Source organism: Manis pentadactyla, chromosome 3, assembly GCF_030020395.1.
Source record: "Manis pentadactyla isolate mManPen7 chromosome 3, mManPen7.hap1, whole genome shotgun sequence".
Classification (NCBI taxonomy): domain Eukaryota; kingdom Metazoa; phylum Chordata; class Mammalia; order Pholidota; family Manidae; genus Manis; species Manis pentadactyla.
The window spans coordinates 125729659-125736659 of record NC_080021.1 but is presented as its reverse complement, the minus strand read 5'-3'; positions in this window follow the sequence as shown (position 1 = coordinate 125736659).

Here is a 7001-nt window from a genome sequence, read left to right as displayed (position 1 = left end):
TAAGTCTTCCAATCCATAAACACAGGATGTCTATTATTTATGTCTCCTTAAAGCTTTTTCAGCAATATTTTGTAGTTTTCAGTGTACAAGTGTTTCACCTTGGTTAACCTTATTTCTAAGTATTTTATTTTTTGATGCTATTGTAGGTAGAATCATTCTTTAAATTTCCTTTTCATTTTATTCATTGTTAGTGATATAAAAAATGTTCTGGCAGAACTTGCATTGCTTGGATGAGTAGATGAAATGAAAGTCATGTCTTCTTCCCTATCTTTGAGGGAAGCTTTTGGTCTTTCACCATTGAGGATGATGTTACCTGTGGGGTTCTCATATAAAGCCTTTATTATAGAGGAGTATTCTGTATATGTCTTTTAGGTCCAATTGGTGTGTTGTTCAAGTCCTCTATTTCCTTACTGGAATTCTCTCTGGTTTCTCTATCCGTTATTGTAAGTGGGCTGTTGAAATCTTCAACTGTTCTTATAGGACTGTATTCCTTCCCTTTGCTTCATAGGTAAGGCCTTAATGTTATTACAAGCTGGTCTGACACTCACAGTCAGGCCATTTTGTTCTTCTGTTGGACATAAACAATCCCCCAGAATACTAACTTTAGATAATATTATTCTGAGACCATGATAAATTGAAACAAAAACAAGGATACTTCATAATGTTATTTAAGCATCAACAAAAACAAGATTGCTGTTCCATCCACAAACTTATCAAGTTGCCCTGCTTTCTGAGAGCACCCAATGTAGAGTAAACCCCCTACTTCCTGAGACTATCCCTAAATCATCCAATCCTATAATAAATTGTTTTTAACTCCTCTGACACAACCCATGGTTCCCCAAGATGTTGTTCTTTGTCACTGCAACATAATTGTTTAACCAAAGGTGTGCTGCTGGTGGTCTTTAACTGAAGAGCTCTGAAAGGGTACTGGGTGAAGAGGTCCCACCTCAGGGCCGTGTACATGATAGGGGTCATACCTTTGTGTGCATGAGCCTGGAAGGAGACGTAAGCATCAACATTCGGTTCTGCTGCCACCTGGTTTGGCCACATGCTGAGACACAGTGTCAAGTAGAGAAAGAATTTGCTCAATAAGTTGGCAGGTTGGAAGATGGGAGGACTATTGTTAAAGGCCCATCTTAATTCAGCTCCTCTTATGCTGGGGAAAGGGGGAGCAGGAGGGGAAGCAGAAGGTGACAGACAACTGTGAACATCCAGATGTCAGCAAGGGTCTGAGGAAGGGGATGAAACCCCCTGTCGTTGGTCAGTTGACTCCTGCCAGCACAGGTCCAGTGGTAATGTTCCACCAAATTCTTGATAGGACAATGATTTTGTCTTAGCTCTCAGGATGTAAGCAGAGCTATCAGTGAGCCTCTATAGGGCAGGGAAAGGAAATGGCAGGGTGAAGCAGGCAAAAGGCCTGAGCTATCTTGACTCCTGGAGACGAAGCAATGGGGAGAGTGGCCTGAGACTGATAGGCAAGATGCAGTATAAACCATCTGAAACTGGATCAAGCCAAGATGCTTGACTAAGAATAGACCTATAAGTCCATCAAAATCTTATTTACATAGTAAAAATCATGCCTATTAGCACCAAGACTGCTCACAACTGCCATGATCCCTAAGAGGCCTAATAAGGAAAAGCCTCTCCTTTTCTAAGAATATTCCCATAGAAATCATGACTGTTCCTCTTCCTGCTTTACATACTTTTGTACTTTCAGTTAAAGAACTAACAAACTGCTGCGAGGGGCTGCTCTGCCTGTGGGGTCTCTGCCTCACATCGCTGTGTGAACTATACTTTCTGCTTCTTAATGAATCTGCCTCATGCTGTACGTATACATAGCCAAGAACCCTCCACTGAGGTGGGGTCCCAAGTGATGATGGGGTTCTTGTTTGCGGGGTTGAAGAATGAACTTAGCAAACAGTCAAGGTAGGGGAGCCAGGGCAGAGGCTTTTACTGAGAGATACAGTGAGAGGACAGATGGAGCTCATGGCTCATGCCAGGAGGGGCCAAGAGAGCCTGGGGTGGTGCGCTGTCTAGGGCATTTATAGGCGGTTGAGAGACAGAGGGCTAGGGATGCAGACCCACCAGATGGTCTCTAAATGCTTATTTTTAAAGAGACACTAAGTTTTTAAATCAGTTTTCTGGACTTTTGCAGAGTTAACATAAGAAATTTACTGCTTTGATCCTTTTTCAGAGTAGTAGTTTCTTGGTTTGGGAGCTTATCAATCAAGGCCGCTTGTCTTGCCTTCAAGGTGAGCTGAGTTACTGACTTGATTAGGGCTGGAGGAGGAAAAGCAACATCTGGGTAAAGTTAAAGATAAACTGGGCCTCTTAAAAGGCTAAAGTAAATTTTACAATAGCCTCATTTAATTGACACAATGAAGACATGGGCTCTGCTGAGGTATTTTCTTATCTGGAGGATGTTCAAACATTCCAGGCCAGGTTATTCCTGGCTTTTCAGTTTCACCTAATCTTCACCGAAGACTGCTTATATTCCCAGTTTGGTATTTTACTTTAGAGAATTAATGTGACTTTGTCTTTGTTTAATTGTTTAATATAGAGTGTGGTAGGGGTCTTTTTCCAGAGGCCCTCACTCTACTCTGACTACAGCCACGGTCCCTGTCTCAAGATGTCAAGCACTTGCCTTTATTCCTGTGAAATAAAATGAAGTTCTGTGGTCTCCCATGGTGGTCCCACAGGCAAAGAACACTGTGCAAGCTGTAGAGGTCCCAAGTCAGCCAGGTCAGCTCTGGCTAGGCTGTGAAGATGCCCTGCAGCCATTCTGCTGTGTCACAAGACACAGCCCCTCACCCCTCACCTGTGACCAGATAAAAAACAACAATCTGGAATCTCTAAACAAGATAAATCAGTCCAGTTCTTTTGTCTTTAGTTGTATCCTTTGGAATAATTAGCATTCCTAATCCTTTTTTCCTGTCACACAGATGATATCAGATTACTCATTTTTTTCTTAGACTCTGCCCTGGTATATTTGCTTGACATCCCTCTTCCCCCACCCACCCCACAGTAAAAAGTATCAAATGAAGGGCTTTGGAGCAATTTATCATAACCCACTGATAAGCTGATTTCCAGGCCATGGTCCTCAGCAAGAGACTGTATAAACTTCTTAAAAATGCAACAGCTATGTTGATTTTAGTGGGCAGTCCTTACTTAGTTTCCCTGTTTGCCTCAGCTGCCTGTATTTTTCCTGTAAAGCTGTATTTCTGATATAAACACATTTCAGCTATCGTTTTTGTTTTTGTTTCCCTATTAAAGAAAAAATTACTGTGACATTTGTTAAGACAGTAAGGCAGACTTTATGCAGGACTATGACAATAGGGAATACTGCACAGGACTTTCGCCGTTGGGAGAAAAAGGGGCTCAACTCTGAATACAAGGATAAGAGGGGGATTTACAGCCAAGGGCCAGGGTGTGGGTTAGTGTATAGAAAATTACCAAGGAAATACCATGGCTAGGGAGATTGTTTTTTGAGGATTTGACAAGATTCTTGCTTTACATAGGCCAGGGTGATAAGATACTAAGGAAGAGATGACAGTTTGATCAGATATTAAAGCGGGGGCATTTTTGCTGGATGACTCATTAGGATTCTGCTGAAACTGGACTAAGCAGTCTGAGGACAGAGCCCAAGTTCAGGGCCTCAAGGATGTGAGGGCTCAGAGGAGACTGATATGTTGACTGAAATCCACTGTCACTGCATTAATATTGAGTTTATTCCATCTTACTAGGGCCCTGACTTGTGTGACAGTCCATCCAAGAGCTCTGCACCCCTCTCTGTGTGAGGACTGTTCATATGAGTTTACAGCAGGAAAGAGGTTATGTTAACTGGGACATCTAAGCAGTGAGTCAGGGCACATGTGGTTTAGTGTCCTGAAAGTGCAGACTAGCACATTCTGTTGCTATGTGTGTGTGAGAGCTGGCAAGGACTAGGGTTCATCATTTTCTCCTAAGGAATTCTGTCAAGGACATGAGAACCTGGCTCCCACTCCATTTTGTTTTCTCTGATCTTCCCTGCCATGGGTGAGGAGCAGCGTCACAGCATGAGCTGTTCTGGCAGGGGCCTCTGCAGCCTGCACACCTCTCCCTTCCTGTGGGACCTCCTGGGGAACCATAAAATTTCTTTCTTATTTCACACACAGAGTTCTGTCAAGGACAGTCTCTGGTCTCTGTCACCAGCTTGATGGCCTAGAAGTCCTGGGGGCAATGAATACAACTGAAGGGTGTTTACCTAGTGAGCTGGAGGCTGGGCTCGTGAGCCTTTCTGAGAATCCAGCTGAAGTAGTGGAGGGATACGGGACAAGCATCATGATTAATTTTTCCTGCCACTGAAAAATGCTGATATATAAATAGTATGGTAAGAACAGGAGGAACTCCATCTTAAGGCTAAGATTCCATGCTAAAAAACAGGAATTAGGAGGTAAGATTCCTAACATATTTTATGTTAATAAGCCAATAACCTACCCTATCTTAAGGCAGGGAAAGTAGTCCTAAATGATATGTTCCCACTGCTTGAGTGTACTCACTATCTTGGAGAGGAATGGGATCAAGAAATTCCTTGTGTCAAGTTTATCTTACAGAATATCTAGAGGACAGACTATGGATGGTGACATAGTGTCTCTCCCTGAAGAAAGACATCCTGAGAGCACACAAGCCTACACTGCACTCCCACCACTGGCCCTTTACCCCATTCTTGGAATCCTTAAAAGATAAGAATCCTAAGCTTTAAGTGGGCCTCCTCTCTGAGGCTGCCTGTACTCCCATTTGCCTTAAATAAAGACTTCTCAATGCTGAACTGTGGGGAAAATGGGAGTTCCTACGGCCAGCATCTTCACCTGACCCTAAACTACTTGATGATGTAACTGGCCTGCTGCTAGGCACATGCTTCCACACCTGTAGGCAATGAGCTATTATTGTCTGAGTCACTATATAAAGAGCTCTGGCCAGTGATCTGGGAGGAGGCAGAGACACGTGGATTACAGACCTGCAGACTGCTGGATGCAGATGTGATTCTACTGCTTGACCCACCACCAGATGAATAAAGCCGGTATAAACCCTTTTCCCCAAGAATGTTCCTTTGTTATTTCTTGGTCTCACTGAATTCATAGTAAACTTGCCTGCAGCTGAAATCCTCAGGCAAGACAATTGGTATAGTCATCAGGATTTGTTGTAGACTGAAGAACAGAACAGACTGCCCTCACGGGAGGGGTGTTTCAGTGGGCTGCCCCTATGGATGGGGAGACATTCAAGTGTCCCCCCCACATTGGGCATGTGGTGTGAGGTAGATTGCCTTCTAAGGGACTGGGCCCTGCTGGTGGGTGGTGGAGGTGATGTCAGAGGCAGTAGAAGTGGCCCTTAGCATTATAAGAAGGGCCTTTAAGAAACATAGTGTCAGCAAGGTGGGCTGACTGTTTCTCACAGTATTTAAAAAGGCTACAGATCAGAAGAATGTGCTCATGTGAGAGACACAAGAACTGGCAATATGAGAGCATGAGCTGTGAAGTGCTGTGGATTTGTTGAAGAATGAAATGGCATTGATATAAGAGTAGGCAGTATGAGAATGTGAGCTGCAAGCTGGGAGGAAGTAAAATATTGGTTAAAAAATAAAATGGCATTGCTGTGAGGCACTGTGGGAGAGGTAAAGGCCATGAAGGAGAAGGACATGCCTCTGCAAAAGTCACAGGAAGAGGCAGTGTGAGAATGCAAGCTGTGAGGTGCTGTGGAGGAGGTAAAAGATTCTTTGCAGAATGAGACAGTGGTATTGCAAGGCACTGTAGAAGAGGCAAAGGCCATGAAGGAGGAGCAAGGAACTCCTGCAAGAAGCACAAGAAGAGGCAGCACAAGAATACTAGTTGTGAGGTGTTGAGGTGAAGGTAGGAGAGCTGTTGAAGACTGAGCTAGCATTGCTGTGAGGTGCTGTAGAAAAGGTAAAGGGTGTAGCAGAGGAGGCACTCAGGGGAGGGGAGAGAAAGGTGCCATCAGCCCTGGAAATGGAGGAAGAGCCAGGGAAAGATGAAGGGGTGGTGCCAGAGGCACCAACCCCTCCTCTATTGAAACTCCATCTGTTGTATCAAGAAAATAAAGACATAGCAACTGCAGGTTCCTCTGGGACAGGTGCTGCCCCCTTCCCAGGCTGTGAAGCAGTCTATGCTCTGCCCCTGTACTCAGGCTGAGTTGCTGGATTTGGGCTCCCAGTTTAGGCAGAAGCCCTCGGAGTCAACATCAGCTTGCCTCCTGTGTCTTTGGGATATAAGTGAAGATGGAATGATTCTGTCTTAGAGATGGGAAAACTGGCTTCTCTGACAGTTCATCCTACCTTGAGGCAGTGATTACATAATGCATACGTGACTCCAGAAAAATCACTTCCTACTCAACTGGCTTATGGCCATGCTTCGCATGGCTGTATGGCCCAATCAGAGACTTACCATCTTCCCCCTCTAGATGGCAGATGTATGCTGAGCTCCAACAGGTGTTACGGGAGCTAGGCATGAAAAATGCCATTTATAGTCCAGAGACTTATGGCTCAGATGAGGAGCCTTTTACTGCAGGGATGAAAAATGTGGTGCTTCAAATGGCTCCCACATCCCTCTTTGGGCCCCTAGAGGCCATTCTTGACCCTCACTTATAGTAGCCTGTAAGTGAGGTTGTTATATGGCAGAGGCTGAAACAATGAGAGCATGGAAGAAAATATGGTCCGCTACCCAGAGGACAAATTTAAAGGGCTCAGTGAAGATCATGATGACCCATATGTGGGTTGATTTAATAAGGGCAGAAACAGACAGAGATAACCTGGATGGGAAGTCAAATAGAATCTTACTGGAGCTGTGGCAACAACGGAAACAGGAGCAACAGTTCTGGCTTCAGAGGACCAAGAAACAGAGGCTGCAGACAGAGCCGCAACAGCCTGTGTGTTTACAAGACTTCCTGTTGGGGAGTGAGCCAATCTCACCTGGTCCATCACAGAAAGATGATTGGGGGATATGGTTTGA